Source organism: Schistocerca nitens, chromosome 3 (genome assembly GCF_023898315.1).
Source record: "Schistocerca nitens isolate TAMUIC-IGC-003100 chromosome 3, iqSchNite1.1, whole genome shotgun sequence".
NCBI classification, from domain to species: domain Eukaryota; kingdom Metazoa; phylum Arthropoda; class Insecta; order Orthoptera; family Acrididae; genus Schistocerca; species Schistocerca nitens.
This window is the reverse complement of record NC_064616.1, coordinates 964,112,404-964,137,399: the sequence shown is the minus strand read 5'-3', so window position 1 is coordinate 964,137,399 and position 24,996 is coordinate 964,112,404. Positions and strand designations below refer to the sequence as shown.

Here is a 24,996-nt window from a genome sequence, read left to right as displayed (position 1 = left end):
TTCCACCGCAGAAACAATTGTGCTAGTCACCTGCTCAACCATCACATCGACGTTACCGTGTGTGGAGATTCAGCGGTGACAGCAAAGGTGAAAGTTCCCCAGTCTGCCTTGCTCATAGCCCATCTGGGCAGGCATCCGTGTGCCTGACGCTGGGGCAGTGACAGGAAGATGGGGAAGTGGTCACTACCACACAGGTCGTCATGTGCCCTCCAGTGGATAGATGGGAGAAGTCCTTGGTAGCAAACTGATAAATCGATGGCCGGGTAACTACCATGAGCCACACTGAAATGTGTGGAGGTCCCAGTATTTAAGAGGCAGAGGTCGAATTTCATCAGTAAAGTTTCGACACCTCTGCCTTGGCCAGTAAGCACGGTGCCACCCCACAAGGGGTTATGGGCATTAAAATCTCCCAGAAGTAGGAAAGGTTTAGGGAGTTTATCAATCAGTGCAGCTAAAACATACAGGGGTACGCACCATCTGAAGGAAGATATACATTGCAGACAGTTATTACCTGGGTCGCCCTTATTCTGACAGCCACTGCTTCAAGAGGGGTTTGAAGGGGCGCATGTTCACTACAGACCGAGTTTACGACATAAACGCAAACTCCACCTGACAATTATAGTTGCTACGGTTCATGTAATATCCCTTATAGCCACAGAGGGCAGGGTTCCGCATTGCTGGGAACCAGGTTTCCCAGAGGGCAATGCAGATAGCAGGTGCAAAGCTTAACAGTTGCCGTAGCTCAGGCAGACGGTGGAAAAAACCGCCGCAATTCCACTAGAGGATGACATCGTGAGACTGGGAAGGCATGGAACAATGAATGAGGCAGTTTACGCCTCAGTCACCTGCTGCCACTGATTAATTGCCTGAGCAGTCTATATCCATTGTGTCTGAGGGTCTGGCAATTGACCTGGTTTGGCGGAGCTGATGGTGCCAGAACTGTTGTAGCGGCAGCGTAAGATGATGTCATATGCACAGGATGCAGGCATTCAACTTTTCTCTTAGCCTCAGTGTACGTCAGTCTGCACAGCGTCTTGTACTCCATGATTTTCCTTTCTTTCTGAAGAATCCTGCAGTCAGGCGAGCAAGGTGAATGGTGCTCTCCACAGTTGACACAGATCAGAGGTGGGGCGCATGGAGTATTGGGATGTGATGGGCACCCGCAATCTCGGCACGTGATGCTGGAAGTACAATGGGAAGACATATGGCCAAACGTCCAGCTCTTAAAGCACCGCATCAGGGAAGGGATATAGGGCTTTACATCACACCGGTAGACCGTCACCTTGACCTTCTCAGGCAATGTCTCACCCTCAAGGACCAAGATGAAGGCACCGGTGGCAACCTGATTATCCTCCGGATCCCGGTTGACACGCTGGACGAAATGTACACCTCACCAATCTAAATTGGCACTCAGCTCATCGTCAGACTGCAAAAGAAGGTCTCTGTGAAATATGATACCCTGGACCATATTTAAGCTCTTATGAAGTGTGATGGTTACAGAAACATCCCCCGGCTTGTCACAAGAGAGTAACTCCCGTGGCTGGGCAGAGGATGCTGTTTTGATAAAGACTGACCCAGATCTCATTTTGGACAAGGCCTCCACCTCCCCGAACTTGTCCTCTAACAACAAACTGAGGCTTCATCATCGTGAAAGATTCCCCATCAGCTCTCTAACATACAAGGTACCGGGGTGAATAAGATCTGCTGCCATCCTTAGCCTGACGTTCCTCCCATGGTGTGGCCAGGGAGGGGAGCGATTTGGGGTCGTACTTCTATGCACTAAATTGAGCTCGTGATTGCTTAGAGACTGCTGGTGTTTCACCACCAGCAAGAGATGATGGACTACGCTTCATCGCATGTCATCCGCCCTGATGCCACCCACTCCAACCAGGTGCCCTCCCCACGGGTGCCACCCAGCCGCAGCAAAGGCCACCTGGCAGGATGGCCATTGCCGGGAGTCCCGATGCCCCAGGGGGATGGGCATGTACCCTTTGGCATATGTGAGGAGTTAAACGGTGCCGGCATTAGCAGAGCAATCCCTGTGTGGTCAGGGGGCTACAACCAACAGGGTACATGGTGGCCCCACCACAATGGACTGACTACCGTGCTGGATATCAGGCGCAAATAAGTCCATGGTTGTCATTTGCGCAGAAAGCGACACTGCGTAGTGCATGGTGGAAAATGCACCCAGGAAGGTGTCCTCGCCCAAGAGATGCAGAATGGGCAGAACTGCAATGCGACGATGAGAAAGTGGGCTAAAGATCTCAATGCATGATGGACACGATGCACCTTGTAAGGCGCCCATCCCCAATTGGCTTGCTCTTCGGGAAAATTTTGAAGAATGGAGGTCAAACCCTACAGGGGACCATCACATAAAGACCGAAACATGTGGAACTCCTTTTAGTCACCACGTACGACAGGCAGGAATACCTTGGGCCTATTCTAACCCCCACATCCGCAGGGAGGCTAAAAATGAGGCGTGGCATCTGACCAAAGGGTTGTGTGTTCCTGGAAGTCTGAAGCACACCCCAAATTCCGTTGAAAGAGAGGCGAAAACACCAAGCAGAGGTCATCCCAGAAATGAGCTGCAGTGGAAACCACCTTGACTTCATCCGAGATTCAAATGCCATAAACGTGTTGAGGCCAAAAATGTTGGTAGCCAACAGATGATCAATGAAAAAGACTGTCAAAAGCCAAGTAACGTATTTTTAAGTTGCCGCAATCGAGAACTGCCTGCAAAGAAGGACCGCACCATCTATGTAGGCCAACAAATTGCACAAGGGTGGGGACATGTCGAGTAAACCCAGATGGACGTAAGTTGCCCAACTGATCAAAGAGACAGTGGTCCCAGTGTCCACCTGGATTCAGATGTCCTCATGAGACAGGTGGCGGTGGGGGAAGGTCATGCAACTGCAACATACTGAGCTGAGTTCCCCCTCCTTGCCACAGTGTGTAGAGGACCCCAGCAATTTGGACAGTCAGTCAAGAGTGAGAGGAAAAACACTGTGGACATGAAGGGAGTGGCCCCTATAGCCATCATCATGGGGTGACTAGAGGTTCAGAAGCCAAGAGACATCAGACAAAGATGAATCACGATGTTGCTGCAACCTGGCAGTTATTCTATTCTGGCACACATGGTGGCAATTTCGAACAAATGAGCAATGTGCAAAATATCCTCTAACAATGGGATATCCATTTCAAATGCCGCAATGCAAACCTCTGGGTCAGGTGCCAGATGAACCACATCACGAATCAAGGAGTCAGTGTAGGAAACCTTACAGCTTTAATTGGCGCAAGTAAAATCACATTTTCAGCTGAGTCCTTGCTAGTCAGTGATCCATGAGCAGAATGATTGTCTCGGCTGTTTATGGTACTGACGACATTCTAGCCTGGAGGTGACCACACGGTGCTGCTGGAGATAATAATTAATCAGCAGAACACATATCTCCTGAAAGAAGAGGGTGACGGGGTCAGACAGAGGTGCGAATTTTCAGAAGAGAAAACACACGTCCAGCAATGCCCATGATAGGAAGACAGATTGTTCAATGAATTGTCCGTGACTTGAAACACAGTGAAATGTTACTTCAGTCAATGCAAATTTGTGTCCCAGCCCTCAATAGCGTCACTGAAAGGAGGAAATGATGGAGGATGGAACATTGTGTCGAGTGCAGTGGGGTGCCATTCCCTGAGGCACAGCAGCCTCCTGCACACGAAGTTTGTCCACCAAGAGCTGAAGTGACTGTTGTATCTCCTGTTAGTGCATTAGCTGCTGCCGCTGTTGCTGAAGTAGGCTAACCAATTTAGCTTCTATTCTACAACTTCCTTTTTCATTGTCGTCAATTGCTATGTCTGCAAGTAGCTGGATACCGGTGCACACATCAGAAAAAATAAGAGAGAAACAATGACGCAGGGTGGGAAGACTTCCTGCAGATGGGACTCAAACCCACGTCAGAGTCCAGCAACAGGGTTGACCAAATGGTGGACCTGACACAACAAGAGCAAATCAACAGCAATCAATGCAACAACAAAGTGCAATGAACTTTTGGCTCAAGACTGTCAACATGTCAAGTACGAGCCACAATCCAAATCAAGACCAAAGAGAAAAACCAACACTAAAGTGAAGTCATAGACAAGTATTCAGTAGTATGGTGGAGATAGTAATGAACACTATCAGACAAAGTACATGACTGACTGAGCAGTCAAGTTACAGTGGTGTTTATGCCAGCCATGAGGCACACTATCGGCTGGTGACGGGGAGCTGATGGTACACTCAATAGATGAGTGCAGTGCTGCGGTGACACTGCCCTCTATCACCCACTGAGGTCCATTTGGCCCTACTCGAATCCAACTTCCATGCAGCCCGATACCAGAGTAAGACTCAGTTTTTACAGTTTCTAACATGTAACTCAACTAAATCTGACATTTTGATTACACAGAATGGGCGTATGTTTAGTGAGCCTGAACAATATAAATTACTAGGTGTTCCAATATATAATGAACTGTCATGGAAAGCTAATGTTCAGGATCTTGTTCAAAAACTGAATGCTGCTATATTTACCATTACAGAAGTAGCTGCAATAAGTGAGGGTGAAACATGAAAATTAGTCTACTTCACTTCTTTTCATTTGATTATGACATACAGCATTCTATTCTGCAGTAACTCTTCCCATTAACAAAGGGTACTTCTGGCTCAAACAGGCAGTTCCACCAACATGTCATGTAAGTTCACGAACCTCTTATTGACCCCTGTTCAGGAATCTGGGAATTCTGACACTGGCCTCCCACTATATGCATTCTGTAATCCTTTAAATACCATCAGGCCTCAGAGGCCCATCTGCATTTTTTATTATCTTCTCTGTTAGTAACAAGACATTTCATTTTAATGAAATTTTTATACATTTCCTAATTTGTCTTGTTAGTTATAATTTTGGAAAATAATTATAAAAATTTACCTATGGCTTCGTGTTAAAGTGTTGGATTTACGTTTCCTCCCTTATCAGTCTCGCAAGCCTGTGAGGTTTAAAAGCAACTTTTAAACAAGCAAATGCCTGTATGCAAAGCACCTGTTATGTCATTCGCTGTTGTTGACTCGCATTATTATTCTTTCAGTGTTCGGAAATCCTCCGTGTAATAAGAACATGTTAATTTTAGTCTATCATGTCATAACAGTTGTCTGTCTTATAAACTGGAAATGTTATGTGGAAGAGGACAATCACATGAGGAGATATGGGAATTGTTGGAACAGCGTTCTGATTCTGTGAATTTGAATTTTCCTGTGAAGATTATAATGAGGCAGACATCACTGAAATCTCAGAACACCATGAAGATGATGGTGGTAGTGATCATGAAGAACCCCTTTGCGAAGGAGGAGAACACTTTAGCGCACATTCTGGTTTTATGGTTTTCTCATAACAGGAATCAAATATGGACTACAGCTGCTCAGGCTGGAATTTCTGGTTTTTGGAGCAAAAAAGACATCTACAGGGTATTCAATTAGGAACTGTGATAACTGAAGAGTCTCATTTTATGTTGCTCTTTCGTGTACCCCTCATTGAGAGAGAATGCATGTGAACCAACAACAAAGGTCAAATCATTTACAAGGACTGGGTGGATAAAGATTTACATGAAGTGAAAAAAGTTCCTTGATGTTCTGATCCTGACTGGTGTTTACAAGTCAAAATATGTATATATCAATCAGCTTTGGAGTGCTGAGAATGGCCAAACACTGTTCAATGACATTATGTCCTGTAACTGCTTCCGCGCTACTCTGAGGGTGATGCGTTTTAACAATGTAGCAGCCCGAGTTTAGTAGCACCAGATCCATGAAGGGCAGAAAAACCTTCAGCTTAGAAAAGGAGAAGATGTATAGAGTAGAAAGGCAGAAAAAGTCAAATTACATGTAATAAGTGGACCAAACCTGTATGCTCAGAACATCCTCTAATTATAAGTGGATCCTGTACAAATTTGCAATAAGACCGCCAGTATAAAAATTTTAAATATACTCTTTAAATAAATGAAATTGTTTTAAAAGTATTTACACCTCGAACATGGTTCATGACAGTAGTAGTAGTAGTAGTAGTAGTAGTAGTAGTAGTAGTAATGGTGTCAATTTAAGCAATATGGGCCTGAGACTGGTAGGTAATGTTCTACTGATTTTCTGGTAAGCAGTGGGTTAATATTATTTGTTGTTAACAATATGGGCTTATTCCCAAGAATTAGCAGTCTTCAGTTATCATAGGCAAAAATCCAACCTGCATTTGGATCACATCTTCCTGACTCATTCAGAAAGGCACGCAGTTTTCAATAAGCTGCCACAAGAATTAAGAAATCTTAGCAATAATCCTTGCTCATTCAATTCTAAACTGAAAAATTTCCTTATGGACCACTCCTCCCATTCTGTTGGGGAGCTCCTGGAAAAAAATTAAGCTAACTTGTGTGTTATATTTTCACCTGCATAGGATTCATCTATATTTTATTTTATCGAATTTAATTTCATGTGCTGACTAGTTCCATGACCATGGAGATTTGCTCCTAAATTTGGTGTTGAAACAGTATTATGTACTCGCTATCATAGTGCAGCCCAAGTTTTTCAATACTGCCTGTGTAGAAATCTGCCACCTGCAATTCCAACTGCTGGTTTTTACAGGTATGCAGTTTGGCGTCAGTATCAAAGCGTTGTGTCATGACCCCCGTCTTCATTGCTGGAAAGATGCAGCAGTCGCTTGGTGCCAAATCCAGATTGTCTGGTGGGTGATCAAACACATCCCGTCCAAACCACAATGGAGCTCTCCAATACAATTAGCTGTGTGTGGATGTGTGTTGTCATGAAAAACAAAACTTTTGTGCTAAGATTTCCCCAACACTTGTTTCGTATTGCCCACCTTAACTTCGTCAGTGTCTGACATTACCTCTCTGAGTTAACTGTTGTGCCAAGTTCGAGGAAATCAATGAGAATCACTCCCTTAGATTCCCACAACACATTAGCCATGATCTTCCTTGCTGGCAGCATTTGCAAACACTTCCTTGGCTTCTTGGGAGGATTTCTGTTCCCATTCCATCAACTGCCTTTTTGTTTCACAGTTGACATACTTCACCAAAATCACATCCCCAGGTATGATATGATCAATAACTCTATCATTTTTCTCATAATCTTCACGAAAGGTCAATGCTGCAGCCAGTCTCTGCTTTTTGTGGTTTTCATTAGGATTTTGGGAACCTACCTAGCACAAAATTTGTGGTAACAAAGCTTCTCCACCACAATTTCATGCACCCAACTCCATGAATTTGGGGAAATGCGTTGCAAAAGTTCCATTATCATGAATAAACATTTTTTTCACTAATTTTGTCATTGATTTTCAGCACCAGTTCATCAGTCACAATGTTAGGCCTAACAATGTGATCCTCATCGTGAACGTTGGTATGGCTATTTTTAAAATCAATGCACTACTGCCTCATTCTACTTTCACCCTATCCCTTTCCTGTACACATCACATCGATTATGATAAATTTCAACTAGTTTGCAGTTTTTTGCAAACAAAAACCTAATCACTGAACACCCCTCACAAATGGTGGGATTTAATATTACAGCACACATTTTAACATGTCACAGAAAGCAAAGTAGCAGAGAGCCGTACTGAGTGTAGGAACATAATGGCACCAAAATGGTGGCCGTACCCCCAACCCACCACAATAGACCAAAACATCTTACTTTCTGGATAGCCCTCATACATGGAGTTTCAAAAAGATTCACCTGATTTTATCAGACTGTACCTTCTATATGAATGAAGAAAGAAACTTGTGTTGAATTTTAACTTAGGAATTGAAATTAAAAGTTTACCTTTGTGATGGTTGTAAGTTCATGTGGCTGCCATAAGGGTCCCTGTCCCTAGTGCAACACAATTACAAGAATTGTGCGACAAATTTCAATTTTCAACAGGGCAGAGCACCATCACACTGGCACCTGCATGGCAGAGCATTTCTTAACAATGAGCTGCCTCAACAATCAATCAGCTATACAGGACCTAAGGATCTCACATTGTACCTTTGGCCTCTCAAGATATCACCTGATCTCACAGTACGTGATATTTATTTATTTATTTTCTTCTCGTGGGGCTTCTGAAAGACTGCACCTGTGTGCCTTCCCATCTAACAATTTGGGCTGAACTGTGACAACCCATAGCAACAGCAGTGAAATTCAGAAACTCCACACATGCTTGCAGAAGTATGGGATGAGTTTGATTATTGCCTGAATGTTTGTCATGTGTCTGATGCAGGACACACTGAATATCTGTGAAACATCCTAAACATAACTGTAGACTGTACCCCAACGTTGTATATGCATACATGTGGAGGATATAACTGTAAAATCAGATGGTTCTTTTAAAAGTAAAATCTTTAGTCCTTAAGTTTCCATCTTCATTGATGTGGAAGATACAGTTCTGCAAAATTGGATGAATATTTTTGAAACACCCTGTAGTAAATCTTCAGTATTTACTAACACCTACAAAAATGCTGCCACGTTTTGCTGGATTGTTTTATTCATTAAAACATTATGTTCCATACATCCCATTTTGAAGGAGAGCCTTCAAGAATATGGAAGCAGTTAATTTATGTATTAGAATGCAGAAGCAACCACTTCAGTCTACTAATCCAAACTACACTGACAACAAACTGTGACCAGTGACTTATCTGCTCATACTAATAATTATGAGAATTATTTCTAAATGACAAAGGCAGCACTACGAGAGAAGGCCACTGTTCTTCCTTTCGCACTGTGTGTCTCCAAACAAGGCCCGGAAACCTTGCTCCTACTGCCAGTGCCAGCCAGGTTCCGGCATTCTGCCACTACTGTGCGACCACAGAGGGGAGGCAGCTGGACTTCAGATCCAACAATTCTGAGACTTACAATTGCTCTTTCTCCATGCGGAAGCCGGATTTGGCACTATCCGTGGCTCATGATACTGCAGCCGATCACCACCAAATCCAGCACAGCGTGCATCAACATTTGCAATTGGCATCAAAGGAAATCCTCCCCAAATGTCACATTCCCAACTTGTGTAGAGAAGCAATTTTGATACCTCTCCTGAAACTAGGAAAGGACTGACTATGTTCCAGGAGTTACAGGAGCACTGCCTGACGAGCTATGTAGGAAAGACCCTGGAATGAATGGCTAACTGTCATCATCATCTCCAAATGTCAGAGACCAGGCAACCCCTTAGCTGTTCTCAGTGTGGATTCAGGGGACTTTAATCAATTGTCGACAACCTGACCCTGCTAGAGACAGTCATCCAGCATGCTTTCCTTAAACACCACTCTGTCGATATATTCTTTGACATCAGTAAGGCATATAATACTACTTGGAGATGCAATATTCTAGAGCAGCTCCACCAATGGTGCTTTCGTGGCTCCTCCCTATCTTCTTATGGTACTCCTCTCTAAGCACATTTTTTTAGGTCCTGAGTTGGTGACATGCTGTCGGGCCATTCTGAACAGGAGAATGGTGCTCTTCAGATCAGTGTATTAAGTGTTGCTCTCTTTGCCGTAGCCATAAACGGTATCATATCTATGGTAAAGAGTCCTGTACAATACTCCTTATTTGTCGATGATTTCGCTGTTTTCTGTTCCTCCTCCGGTACTGCAGCAGTGATTCATCACCCTCAACTTACAGTGCGTTGGTTAGATCTCTAAAGATGATCTTTTTTACACATTTGCTGAACATACATTCACAGTTTGAAGTGTACAGGTGTACAGAATACTTCGTTCGTTTTTGACAGATAGAAAGGTTAGAATTGTTTCAGTGTACTCAGCGATTTTCGATTATTATATTATAAAAATGGAGCAAAGAACTAGCATTAATTTTTTTTAGAAAAATGGAATCAAGTGCTCTAAAACACTTGAAATGTTGACAGTGGCATACAGTGAGTCTGCACTAAGTAAAAAAAAGCGTATAAGTGGTGCAAGCTCTTCCAAGATGGCTGAGATTATGCCAATGACGAAACTCGCTCTGGACACCCCAGCACATCAACAACAGATGGTAATGTCAGAGCTGTGAAGAAAATTGTTTTGGAAAATCATTGAATTACAATAAGAGAAGCTGCTGAGAATGTTGGCATAGCAGTCGGCACATGTCATGCAATTTTTTCGGATGTTTTGGGTAAGAGACGTGTGTCAGTGAAGTTTACTCCAAAACTTCTCAATTTTGATCAGAAGAACCATTACATTAGCATCTCTCAGGAGCTCATGAATGATGTCAATGATGATCCTGATTTGTTCAAAGGGTCATAACTGGTGAGAAAACATGGGTTTATGGTTGTGACATCGAAACCAAAACCCAGTTGTCCCAATGGAAGCATCCCAGAGAGCCAAGACCAAAAGAAGCAATATTATGCAATGTACGTTCAATCTGCTATTCCGGGTCCATAAACTAGTCCTTCCTCTTCTCAGAGGGCATTCTACTCGATCTGGACCATCCTGCGCTGCTCCAAAGCCACTTGAACGGCCGGTAACAAGCAGTTTTCGGCCAATTGAATGCTTGGCAAACTGCATCGAATAGAGTCCCAGGGTGACGTCTATCATTGTCATGGTCTTCAGAATTGCTGAATAGCCTTCGCTGAAACTGCTCACTGCCAGGAAAGTCGCAATCTCCACAGTCTTCGCACCAGAATGCAAATGCTTGGGGGCTAACTTCCAAACACACACATTCAAACTTTCATTTGAATTTTGTGTGTTTCCTCCCAAGCACCGGTGCAATAACTTGTCCGAAAGAAAAAAACCGGTGCGTGAAAAAGGCCGATTTCAGGCAAGTTCATTTTTTTGTTCAATTGCGAATAACAAACATTTCCATTCCGTATTCAGAAAAACCATTTCAGGGGTGGATTCTAAACACTTTTATGGATCAAAAAATGCAATTTTTTAAAAAATCTAGTTTTTGGCCCAAAAGATAGTAAACTTCCCATTTATAGTTTTAGAACATCTGAAGACTTTTAATGCTATCTTGCCTAGTGTGATTGTGCAGGTGATCCTGGGTGAGAGTGAGTGCGATTCTATCTCAGATTGTTTATTGCTTTTCTCGCATTTCAACTACATTCATTTCTACTAATTAGCAAGGGTGCTGATAACCTCTTCTCACTCACATGTACTCACTCACTCTCACTTCAATTCACTTCACTTCACTTCACTTCACAGAATGCCAACCATTTATGTACTGGGAAATTTAAAACAATGAACAATAGTCTTATGTTTATTACAATTGGGAATACACCAACTGCTGAAATGAACTTAATAAGGCAAAAATTAATTAAATTATGTAAGTGCTAGTAATTTATCTACAGTGTAATTACATTTGTAAAATGTTTGTTTATACTTCTGTAAATCTTGAGACCTTGTATCATTTTCCAAAATGAGAGCAACTGAATTACAGGCAGCTGATGTGTTGCAGAAAGTGTGTTCTTATAATATGGAATAGGTCAGTGAGTCATGTTGGTTGGTTGGTTTGTTTGTTTGTTTGTTTAAAAGAGGGGGGAAGGGACCAAATTACGAGGTCATCGGTCCCTTGTTCCAAAGGAAACAGTGCCACATTGGTGAATCTAATACAATGAGACAACACAAAACAGAAGGAAAGGAAAAACCACAACAATGACTGAAGGGCAGCAAACACTTAAATGGACAAAAGGGGACAAGAAAACCACAAAGACGCAAGAAACAGGTAGAAGAGGTTAAAACAAGAAAGCAGGTTACCATGGCCGGCTGACGAAGAGGATGAAATGGAAAAGCCAGCCACTCTGCAACACATTAAAACCCCCACCATGAAATCACTAGGGCGGAGGACACAAAGGAAATGTGCTAAAACTTAGAGCAAATGATAACACCCACCCTCACAAACAAAACGTAAAACTAAAGCTCCTGTTGAGGCATTGTCGCCCAGCACCGAAGGTAGGGTGCTAGGAAAGTTCAAAGTCTGCCGCAGAGTGGCTAAAAGTGGGCAGTCCAGCAAGAGATGGACGACCGTCATTTGCGAGCCACAGCAACACCGAAGAGGGTCCTTGCAATGGAGGAGATAACCATGCAGCGGCCATGTATGGCCAATGTGCAACTGACAAAGAACCACAGAGTCCCTGCCAGAGGCACACATGGAGGTCTTCCACACATTTGTATTTCCCTTAATGGCACACAGCTTGTTGTGCGTACTGAGGTAATGCCATTCCATCTCCCAAAGCCGCAAAACCTTGTGGCGTAATACTGGACACAGGTGAGTTTCAGAGAAGCCGATCTCCATAAATGGTTTCTGCGTAGCCTGTTCGGCCAGTCTGTCAGCAAGTTCGTTGCATGGGATTCAGACGTGAACTGGGGTCCAGAAAAACACCGCTGAACGACTGGACCGTTCCAGGGTGTAGATGGACTCCTGGATGGTCACTACCAAAGAATGACGAGGGTAGCACTGGCAATGGCTTGCAGGTTGCTCAAGGAGTCAATACACAGGAGAAATGACTCACCTGGGCATGAGCAGATGTGCTCAAGAGCACGAGATATGGCCACCAGCTCTGCAGTGAAAACACTGCAGCCATCTGGCAAGGAGTGCTGTTTTATATGTCCTCCATGAACATAGGAAAAGTCAACGTGAGCATCAGCCATTGAGCCACCGGTGTAAACCACTTCATGGCCCCAGAATACATCGAGAATCAAGTGGAAGTAACAGCGTGGAGAGTCGCAGGGTTAACTGAGTCCTTAGGGCCATGTGAAAGATCCAGGCGAACCTACGGCCTAGGTGTACACCATGGAGGTGTTCGTGAATGAACCTCAAGTATAGGTGGTAAAGGCGAGGACTCCAGTACAGAGAGAAGGGATCGCACACAAACTGCAAATTAAAGTCATGATCTGGGCCGCCAATGCAGGAGATGAACCGCCGTGGGTGGGAAAAAGGAGACAGTAATTCGAATGTGCAGGAGAACTACGAACTTGTGCACCGTAACTGGAGAGCAACTGCACATGCCTAACCTGCAATTGAGGGACTCCGGCCTCCACAAGGACGCTGGTCATCGGACTCATCCTAAAAGCTCCTGTCGCTAGGTGAACGCCAAAGTGGTGCACTAGGTCGAGTAAACGCAACACTTAGGGTGCCACCAAACCATAAACCAGACTACCGTATTCAAGGTGGGATTGAACAAGTGCTCTGTAGACCAGCAGCAGCATAGAGCAATCTGCACCCCAGTTGGTGTTGCTCAGGCAGTGGAGGGCATTGATGTGCTGCCAACACTTCTGCTGAAGCTGATGAAGGTGGTGAAGCCAAGCCAAGCCAATCGGTCATCGAAAACCAGTCCTAGGAATCAATATGTCTCCACTACAGTGAGTGGATCATCATAAGGGTAAAGTTATGGTTCTGGATGAACGGTACGGTGCTGACAGAAGTGCATAACACACAACTTTGCGGTCGGAAACTGGAAACCATGGGCTAGAGCCCATCACTGCACCTTGTGGATGGCTCCCTGTTGGCACCACTCAGCAACACCAGTACCGGTGGAGAAGTACGAAATGCAGAAGTCGTCTGCATACAGAGACAGTGAGATGGATGGCCCTACAGCTGCTGCTAGACCATTAATGGCCACTAAAAATAGAGATACACTCAATACGGAGCCCATTCTCCTGGATATGGGGCGAACTATGGGAGGCACCAGCTTGGACATGGAAAGTACGAAGAGGCAGGAAATTTTGGATAAAAATTGGGAGTGGGCCTCCAAGACCCCACTCGTATATTGTGGCAAGGATATGTATGATGACACCAGGTCGTATCATATGCTTTTCGTGAATTAAAAAAGATGGCAACCAGGCCGACACACCATACGTACCAGCAGCTCACAAACAACGTTGATGAGGCTGATGGGCTGATAGTTATCCACATCAAGCAGGTTTTTACCGTGTTTAGGCACCGGAATGACGGTGCTCTCCCGCCACTGCCATGGAAAGACGCCATCGCACCACATCCGGTTGAAGATGACGAGGAGATGTCACTTGTAGTCAGATGAGAGATGTTTAATCATTTGACCATGGATCCAATCTGGCCCAGGAGCTGTGTTGGGGCAATGTACAAGGGCACTGAGGAACTCCCACTCTGTAAATGGGGTGTTACAGGGTTCACTGTGGCATGTAGCGAACACGAGGACTTTCCTTTCCATCCACCATTTGAGGGTGCGAAAGGCTGGGGGGTAGTTCTCCGATGCACAGGCTCGAGCATAGTGCTCAGCAAAGTGCTTAAAAGTCACATTTGTGTCGGTAGACAACACACCATTGATGTTAATGCCAGGGACACCTGTTGGGGTCTGGTACGCAAAAAGACATCTGATCTTCATCCAGACTTGGGAAGGTGACGTATGGCATCGAATGGTCGAGCCGTCTCTCTCCAAACACTCTCGCTTCCGTCTTTTGATAAGCTGGCGAAGGCGGGTCACAAAGCCCCTCAAAGGCTATGAGGTGCTCCAGGGAAGCGTGCCGCTTATGCTGCTAAAGAGCTCGCCGATGCTCCTAAATTGCCTCAGCAACTTCTGGCGACCACCAAGGGACCACCTTTCATCGAGGGTACCCTAAAGAGCGAGGGATTGCGTTTTACACCGCATTAACGATCCCACCTGCTCAACCATCATATCGATGTTACCATGTGGGGCTGTCAACAATGACCGCAGAGGTGAAAGTTTCCCAGTCTGCCTTGTTTGAAGCCCATATGGGCAAGCGCCCGTGGGCCTGATGCCGGGGAAGTGACAGGAAGATGGGGAATTGGTCACTACGATAAAGGTTGTCATGTGCTCTCCAGTGGATATATGGGAGAAGTCCTGGATTGCAAATTGATAAATCAATGGCTGAGTAACTGCCACAAGCCACACTGAAATGTGTGGCGGCCCCAGTATTTAAGAGGCAGAGGTCGAACTGAGACAGAGTTTCAACATTTCTGCCTTGGCCAGTAAGCGCGGTGCCACCCCACAAGAGGTTATGGGCATTAAAATCTTCCAAAAGTATGAAAGGTTTAGGGAGTTGATCAATCAGTGCAGCTAATACATTCAGGGATACTGCACCATCTGGAGGAAAATATACACTGCAGACAGTTATTTCCTGTGTCGTCCTTATTCTGACAGCCACTGCTTCAAGAGGGGTTTGAAGGGGGCACAGTTGCAATACAGACTGAGTTTAGGACATAAACGCAAACTCCACCTGACACTCGATTATAGTCGCTACGGTTCCTGTAATATCCCTTATAGCCGCAGAGGGCAGGGGTCCGCATTGCCGGGACCCAGGTTTCCTGGATGGAAATGCAGAAAGCAGGAGCAGGAGTAAAGCTTAACAGTTGCCGTAGTTCAACCAGGTGGTGGAAAAAAAAACGCCACAATTCCATGAGACCGGGAAGGCATGGAACATTCAATGAGGCAGTTTACACCTCAGCATCACCTTCTGCCACTGACTTATTGCCTGACCAGTCTATATCCATAGTATCTGAGGGTCCGGCGAGATCTAAGTCCTCAGCAGACACTAGAATCTCCACCTCATCCCCAGACGGAGAGCTTGTAGGCAGTAGTGGTGTGGGTGCCACCACAATTTCCTTGGTCTTAGGGGTCTTCTTTTTGGACTTTTCTCGCTGCTCCTTGGGTTTCTCTAGCTGTGAGGGCTTCACTGATTCAGTCCGCAGGACTGAGGAGGATCGTGAAGCCCTAAGACCAGCTGCTTTGGGGCACTTCAGCCACTGGCAGGCATCATCTTTCCCACTAGCAGAAACCTGGGAAGGGAGTGACCCAAGGGATCCCTTCCTGGCGAGAGGAGCCAGAGAAGACTTGCGCTGTTCTGGCTGGGAAGTGGGGACTGGTGTCCGTGATGGTTGGAGGGGGGGGGGGGTTGCTCATGAGGTAGGTAGTGCAGGAGCAACAGGGGGGGAATTGTCCTCCCTCCCCCCCCCCCCCACCATAGAGGGGGCAGGTGTAGCCTTCTGGCTCTGAGAGCCGACTGGAATACGCGGAACTGATGGGGCTACAACTGTTGTCATAGTGGCAGCACAGGATGTAGGCGATCATATTTTCTCTTAGCCTCAGTGTAGGTCAGTCGGTCCAGGGTCTTGTATTCCATGGTTCTCCTCTCTTTCTGTAAAATCATACAGTCTGGTGAGCAAGGTTAATGATGCTCTCTGCAGTTGACACACATAGGAGGCGGGGCACATGGAGTATTGGGATGTGATGGATGTCCACAATCTAAACATGTGATGCTGAAAGTACAGCGGGAAGACATATGGCCGAACTTTCAATACTTATCACCACATCAGGGGAGGAATATATGGCTTGACATCGATAATCACCTTCACCTTCTCAGGTAATGTGTCACCCTCTAAGGCCAAGATGAAGGCACCAGTGGCAACCTGATTATCCTTCGGACCCCAGTGGACACGCCGGACGAAATTTACACCTCGCCACTCTAAATTGGCGCGCAGCTCATGGTCTGACTGCAAAAGAAAGTCTCTCTAAAATATGATACCCTAGACCACATTTAAGCTCTTATGGGATGTGATGGTTACAGAAACATTCCCCAGCTTGTCACAAGTGAGTAACTCCCATGACTGTGCAGAGGATGCTGTTTTGATCAAGACTGACCCAGAGAGCATTTTGGACAAGCCCTCCACACCCCCATCTTGTCCTCTTTTGTTTTTAAGGGCGCAAAACTTCTATGGTCATTAGCGCCCAGCCCGTGACTTAGGAAACAGTAAAAAACCGAAATTGAAAACCAGCAGCAATGGGAACAAAGTCATAAAATTGGAGAAACTAAAAGCAGAAGGAATGCTTAAAAATCCACTACAGAAAGGGGTTGGTTGTCCCCAAAAAAGGCTTCAAATGACTGACGTCATTTCACTGTCACTAATAAACTGGAGAACGCGGTCGGCTGAGTGCGTGTCATCTGCTAAACTCGACGAGAGATCAGGCGATAGCTGTAGACGGGAGCGTAACGGATTAAAATAGGGGCATTAAAAGGTGTCTTACCGTCCACAGCTGAGAGCAGTGGGGACAGAGTGGGGGAGGATCGCCGCTTAAAAGATGTCGATGGCTAAAAAGACAGTGCCCTATCCGGAGTCTAGCTAAAATCACCTCCTCCCGACGACGCGTTCGGGAGGAAGAGGTCCAAGCGCAAGGAAGGGCTTTCACTTCCCGCAATTTATTATGGGGAAGTGTTGACCAATGCGCGTGCCATAAATGAACAACACGACGACATAAAATGCTCCGTAGATAGCAGAAAGGAATCGATGGAATAGCTGGCCGAGGAAGAGAGACTGCAGCCTTGGCCGCTATATCGGCCGCCTCATTCCCACAGATACCAGCGTGTCCCGGGAGCCAGAGGAATGCCACCGAGACGCCCCCCAGGTGGAGCAAGCGCAGACAGTCCTGAATCCGGTGGACCAGAGGGTGCACAGGGTAAAGAGCTTGGAGACTGAGGAGAGAGCTGAGAGAATCTGAGCAGATAACGTACTGTATCCGCCGATGGCGGCGGATGTAGTGGACAGCCTGGAGAACAGCGTAAAGCTCCGCAGTATACACCGAACACTGGTCGGGAAGCCGAAATTGATTTGGGGTGTCGCCAACAATATAGGCACTCCCTACACCTAACGATGTTTTCGAGCCGTCGGTGTAAATAAATGTGGGGTCTGTCATTTGTGCACATAGAGCAGCAAATGCCCGACGATAAACAAGTGTGGGGGTACCATCCTTGGGAAATCGACAAAGGTCACGGATCAGGCAGATCCGGGGACGGAGCCAAGGCGGTGCTGTACCCCAAGTTGTCAAGAAGGTTTTAGGAAAGCGGAAGGAAAGAGAATGGAGCAGTTGACGGAAGCGGACTCCCGGGGGTAGTAGGGAGGAGGAGCGGCCTGCATACCCTACATCAAAGGAGGCGTCGAAAAAAAGGTCATGGGCTGGATTAGCAGGCATGGAAGACAGATGGCTAGCATAACGACTTACAAGGACTGCTCGCCGATTGGACAGCGGAGGTTCAGCAGTCTCAGCATAAAGGCTTTCCACAGGGCTAGTGTAAAAAGCTCGAGACACTAAACGTAATCCACGGTGGTGGATAGAGTCGAGACGCCGAAGAATAGACGGCCGAGCAGAGGAGTAGATTATGCTTCCATAATCCAATTTCGAGCGCACTAAGGCGCGATAGAGGCGGAGAAGGACCACTCGGTCCGCTCCCCAGGAGGTACCATTCAGGACACGGAGGGTGTTAAGCGATCGCAGACAGCGAGCCGAAAGATAGGAAACGTGGGAGGATCAGCACAGTTTTCTGTCAAACATAGGACCCAAAAATTTAGCGATGTCTGAAAACGGAAGGTTGACAGGTCCTAGATGTAAGGAGGGCGGAAGAAACTCCTTACGTCGCCAAAAATTAACACAAACGGTCTTACTGGGAGAGAAACGGAAGCCTGTTTCGATGCTCCAAGAGTGGAGGCGATCGAGACATCCTTGAAGACGTCGTTCAAGAAGGCTGGTCCGTTGAGAGCTGTAGTAGATCGCAAAATCATCCACAAAGAGGGAGCCCGAGACATCAGGAAGGAGACAATCCATAATTGGATTTATAGCGATGGCAAACAGTACAACACTCAGCACAGAGCAAATTCTGAAGGTGGCAGTGATAAAATACAGAGAGCAAAAGGCTATTTACAATTTGTACAGAAAGCAGATGGCAGTTATAAGAGTCGAGGGGTATGAAAGGGAAGCAGTGGTTGGGAAGGGAGTGAGACAGGGTTGTAGCCTATCCCCCATGTTATTCAATCTGTATATTGAGCAAGCAATAAAGGAAACAAAAGAAAAGTTCGGAGTAGGTATTAAAATCCATGGAGAAGAAATAAAAACTTTAAGGTTCGCCAATGACACTGTAATTCTGTCAGAGACAGCAAAGGACTTTGAAGAGCAGTTGAACAGAATGGACAGTGTCTTGAAAGGAGGAAGTAAGATGAACATCAACAAAAGCAAAATGAGAATAATGGAATGCAGTCGAATTAAATCAGGTGGAGCTGAGGGGAAATGAGACACTTAAGGTAGTAGATGAATTCTGCAATTTCGGGAGCAAAATAACTGATGATGGTCGAAGTAGAGAGGATATAAAATGTAGACTGGCAATGGCAAGGAAAGCATTTCTGAAGAAGAAAAATTTGTTAACATCGAGTATAGATTTAAATGTCAGGAAGTCGTTTCTGAAAGTATTTCTATGGAGTGTAGCCATGCATGGAAGTGAAACGTGGACAATAAATAGCTTAGACAAGAAGAGAATAGAAGCTTTCGAAATGTGGTGCTACAGAAGAATGCTGAAGATTAGGTGGGTTGATCACATAACTAATGAGGAGGTATTGAATAGAATTGGGGAGAAGAGGAGTTTGTGGCACAACTTGACTAGAAGAAGGGATCGGTTGGTAGGACATGTTCTGAGACATTGAGGGATCACCAATTTAGTATTGGAGGGCAGAGTGGAGGGTAAAAATCGTAGAGGGAGGTCAAGGCATGAATACACTAAGCAGATTCAGAAGGATGTAGGCTGCAGTAGGTACTGGGAGATGAAGAAGCTTGCACAGGATAGAGTAGCATGGAGAGCTGCATCAAACCAGTCTCAGGACTGAAGACCACAACAACATCTGAAAACACACACACATCAAGATGTCTTCATTCCAATCAAAGAATTTCCAGTAGAGCAGCAGGAATTAATAAACCAAAGAAGTGAGAGGTGTCTTACTGAAAATGCACAAATATGCTTTCATCACAAAGCAAAACTTGTAGAAATATGACTTTCTACAGAGTTATTGTTGTAATCGTTTTGGTGCAACGAACCATTCTGTTAAAAAGGGTTTACAGATTGTCAATGTGGAAACAGCAAAACAATTGCAAGCTATGACTAACAGCAATGTGAAACCTGGTCAGAAGATCTGTCCAACTCGCAGAAAAATCACAGTTAACTTCAAACCAGTGAGAAGATGAAGCATATCCGGAAGTATCAATCGATTCAAGTCTAACTGCTTTTGGGGTCTCCCCTCTAAAATTTCAGATAGTATCAAAAAGGGATGTGAAAGGTTACACAAAACGAAAAATAAGTGAAGCTCAAGACGCAATTGCGAATAACATTGCTGCTGCTGGAGGATTCGCCCCAAAAGATCTTCTAACACCTAGTACAAGCAAGACATGTCCTGATTGTGAAGATTATAAGCAGCTGATTAAAGAACTGAAAGAAGTTGCAATTGTCAAGGCAGCCTGAAAAATTGCAAATACTGACATTAGTACCACAAAGCTGGACTATACAAGAGACAATGCAAGAATTCGGTGTTTCAGAGAGGATGGTAAAAGTAGCTAGGAAGTTACAGGCAGAAAATGGTGTATTAGCTCTGCCAAATAACAAGTGTAGCAAGAAGATTCCAGATGCCATAAAAGAGTGGTATCATTTTTTTTCAGAATGAAGAATTTAGCCAAATTTGTCCAGGTAAGAAAGACTGTATCAATTAGAATAGAAGGCAAGGAAGTTTTGATGCAAAAATACCTTCTTCTGAATAAGTTGAAAGAAATGTTTGCTGCATATCAACTTCAGCATGGGCCTGATGCTGCAGGAACCCACTCAGTCTGTGTTTGCACTTTACACCAAAATGTGAAACTGATGCTCGCAAGCACTCCAATTAAACAAGATTATAAGAGTCTGATTGCTAAAACAGTGTGTGATTTGGGGATCACAAGACTGCATGCTTCATTGCTGTGAAATCTGTCTGGTAAAAGAGCTACTGGAACAGTTTTTAAAAAGTAGTTTTGAAGACAGTGATCCAGATGATACCATTGAGTTCAAACAGTGGTTGCACACTGATAGAGATACATTAGAAAGCAAACAGATGCCCGAGGATTTTATTGAAGATCTGATTTCAAAAATTGACAAACTTTCCACTCATCATTATGTTGCAAAGCACCAGAGCAAGCACCTAAAATGCATAAAAGAAAGTTGTAAGCCAACTGAACTGATCATATTAATGGACTTGTCTGAAAATTGTCCCTTCATTGTCCAGGACGCAGCTCAAGGTTTTCACTGGAATAGCCTAACAGCCAAGCAACTTTACACCCATTTGTTGTGTACTTCAGAAATAACTTGGACATCAACAGCATCAGCTACTGTATAATAAGCAACAGCCTGAAACATGATGCAATCGCTGTACATGCTTTTACAGTGAAATTAATAGAAGATCTAAAGTGTCTCCTTGGAAAAATGACGCACATTTACTACTTCAGTGATGTGTCAGCAGCGCAGTACAAAAACTTCAAAAAATTTCTGAATCTCTGCCATCATCAAAATGACTTTGGAATCTCAGCTGAATGGAACTTTTTTGCTGGAAAATCTCCATGTGATGGAATTGGAGGAACTGTAAAGCGCCTCGCAGCAAGAGCAAGCCTTCAAACAGCAACTGAGGACCAGATTTTGACATCAACTGATTTGTTTAAACACTGTACAAAGAATATCAGAGGAATCCAATTCATTTTTGTTTTAAAAGAAGAAATTGAAACATTAAAAACTGAGAAGAAAGCAAGGTTCAAAAATGGCTGCACAGTATCAGGAACAAGAGAGAATCACCATTTTTTGCCATTAAATGAAAAGCAAGTTTGTATTAGAAGAGTATCCAATGATACAAATTTTTTGTGGCAAATGTTGACCAAAGTCAAGCAACAGTTTCATTCAGGAATATTACAACCTTACAACTGGGCCAATACATTTCCTGTATATATGATGGAAAATGTAATGTGTCTGAAGTTTCAGAAGAAGAAAATGATGTTTTAGTCAGTTTCATGTGCCCCAATGGACCTGCGCATTCATTCTATTGGCCAGCTAGGCAGGATGCTTGTTGGATTCCAGACGAACACATTATTTCTGTCATACCAGCTCCATCAACAACAAGAATGGGCCGACATTATAGCTTGTTAGTATCAACTGTTATTGCTATTAGTAACAAATTTCAGCAAATGAATTAATAAGAAATGAAATATTTGGCTTGGGAACCATAAAGAGTGACTGGTACATGTATTTTTTAATGTAATACAAATGTAAGTTTATTTGGTACAACTAGATTTATGGGCCACTTTGATAGTACACTATGATGAATTTACCATAGTTTGACCTTTTGTTTTACAGCTAAGATATTGTACCCAAAAAGTTGAACAGGATCACAAAGTTTCAGCATGACAGGTCGCTTAGATCCTGAGCAATGGTAGATCAAGGTTGATCATTTATTCATTTAAGTCACAATGTCGAGAAATGTAATGTGTGTAATGCATGTTAAGGAAAATTATCTGAGTTATCAACAGTACGACATGCGACATAATTACAACACAAGAAACAAGCAGGACCTAGTTTCTTTCCGATGTAACTATAAAAAAAACACTAAAGTGCTTCTTATAAAAGTCCATAAAATTTTTTACTGCCATACCCCAACATATCAGGGATCTCCCAATTCAACAGTTTTAAAAAAAAAAAAAAAAAAAAAAAAAAAAAAAAAAAAAAAAAAAAAAAATTCTTCTTGAGCTCAGCATTTATGAAACTGATGAATTTTTAAGGGAGGCAAAGAATATGGTATGACTACACTTTGTAATCAGTTTTCATATGCTTCTATATATGAGTAAGTCTGTAATTGGCTAAATTTACTAAGCAAAATTTTGTTTTTGTGTAAAGGTACCATAATTATTTGTGTAATATTTTTCTTGTTTTTGTAATTATTTGTGCAACATTTATACTATGTAATATAGACTTTTGTAATGCCTCAAATGATCTCTGAGGTCTCTACAACAATAAACAATCAATCAATCAATGAAAATATAAGTTTATTTGTTCTTAAAGGCGAAGTCTCCAAAATAAAGTGTCAACAACTTTCTTTCCCTTTCCATAGCATTCTGCAGTTCACAATGACAAGGTTGCAGTTAAAGATCCCACAGACAAAGGGCACCCATACAATAGTTTATAAGGGTGGGGGGTGTGGGGAAGGGGGGGGGGGAGACCTAGGTGGAATGGAGTATTTTTAATAATTTGGAAGACGAATGCTGACTTTCAAGTAGCCATAAAAAAGTTCCAATTCCAACCCTGTTAACAATGTGTGTGACACTAACTTTTAAAAACATTTTCTTGAAAGGAAAGCATCTGACTACACCATATTTTCCCCTTTCCTTGAGAGCTGGGTGGGTGGATGGGGGTGAAAGAAAAACACCTAACTACACCATCTTTTTTCCTTTTCCTGACAGCTGCGTGGGTGGCATGGGACACTCCACCTTTGCCCCTAGGTATAAGTGCCCTTGATAGTCATTATTACCAATTTAACAATAGTTTAATTGGACAAGAAAAGAATTTGGCTGTGTCCTGTTGAAGAAATAAAGGGTATGACGTAGTTTACAGAAATCATGGACGGCATCTATCAGAATTGCCACATGGCAATTTTAACATCAGTACTGTCAAATATGAAACTTATCAGTTTCAGCTACATCAGTATCACAAAATGTATTTTAACCATTTACAAGATATTTTATGAGTGCATTGTGGTCATTCTTCTTTGCAATTAAGTATTCTGCAGTATCCTAATTTGTTTCCAACTGGTTTCTGGCCTATCCGGAAAATAGGAAAATGCAAAATCAATGGACTTCTATAATAAAATTGGCTTTCCTTTGTGTTCTTCTACATTTTTAGAATGTAGCAAGTAAACTAATCTTAAATTTAAATTACTAAGAGTACGTGCACTATAGGTACTGGTCAAATACATCAATTTTCCAAATTTCAATACGGAAATGATACCTAACTCCTGTCATACTAAACTGCATGTTACTGTGGTATATTCCAAATTACTAGATTACAATCTGCTGCAAAGCACTACCGGAAGGAACCACTTAGATGCGAAACAAGTACTTAAGTGTACAGTATAAAATATATATATGAACCACTACTTCAAAAGACACGAGCGAGACACTGGGTGAGCCTGCAGAATCAGTAAAAGGATCCGAAAAAGAATAGTGTTCAGTGTGTTTGGTCTAACACTGGGGGTGCAACATATTTTGATTCTTTTTTCTAGTTTGTGTGGGAGATCTGCATCTACATAATAATATAGAAAAACAAATTGCTGGGCAGTCGTGTAGAAGGATGTGAACAACGACGGACGAGAAACCGAGTTATGAATTGGTGAACTGCGTAATTTCAGGGACAGAACGCCAAAAGCGAGGAACGACAATGCTCTTGTACTGAAGTGACCTAGAGTGAAGTAGTTGAACGACTTTTCTCCTAATGTTATTCGTTCCCCTAAAAAAATTTCAAAACCGTGGATTATACTGATGCGCGGTTCATTTCTTTATACCTTTCTCTTCGAAGTAAATACTCGTCTTCGCATAAAATCTAAACCACTGTCCTACCTGGCAAGTTAACTTGATGACGACGTCCAATAAAAATTAGTTTTTCTCCCTACACGATAATATCCACTTTAACAACGGGGTTATGTATCGTCAACATTGCTAACAGTGTCTGCTCACCATGAAACCATGACAGATCAATGTTTATCAGAGACCAAACTGTGGAACGTGTTCAGCAAGGGGTCATAGGTCGAACAGTCCTAAAACGATAAGACAAGCGATATTAATTCTTCTTTATTTTCAGCCACTGACAAGTGATTTAAATTAACAGCCATATTTCAATTCAGAGAGCTTTTCCGTCATACAGGTTTTAATTAATTTGCAGAGTAAACGTGATATGACGTACGTAAGCGCACCTCATTCCCTCAACTATCTCTCTGAAATAATGTCCACTGATGACAATGAACAAGAATGCGACATAAATCGATTAGCGTAATTTTACTATGGTTCCAAAATAACCTGCGATGGATGGAATTAATGCACATTTCATTTCTATGAAATATCTAGCTGTGTTGTGACACCACGTGACTGAGTGCAAAATATATTGTTATGAAAAAACATGACTGCCTAGTGGGATTAGGACGTTCAGTAA

General features: G+C 43.6%; 1 protein-coding gene across 2 annotated transcripts in view; it reads right to left on the bottom strand.

The window, feature by feature from the left end:
- LOC126249032 (peroxisomal targeting signal 1 receptor) overlaps positions 1 to 24,564 on the bottom strand; it is a 244,690-nt gene extending 220,126 nt beyond the window's left edge. Inside the window, exon 1 of one of the 2 annotated variants that reach the window (XM_049950646.1) lies at positions 24,408 to 24,564. The gene's annotated coding sequence lies outside the window, so the exon portion shown is untranslated. The remainder of the gene's footprint in view (positions 1 to 24,407) is intronic. The other variant, XM_049950647.1, reaches the window with a different exon arrangement.
- Positions 24,565 to 24,996: the final 432 nt, after the last annotated feature.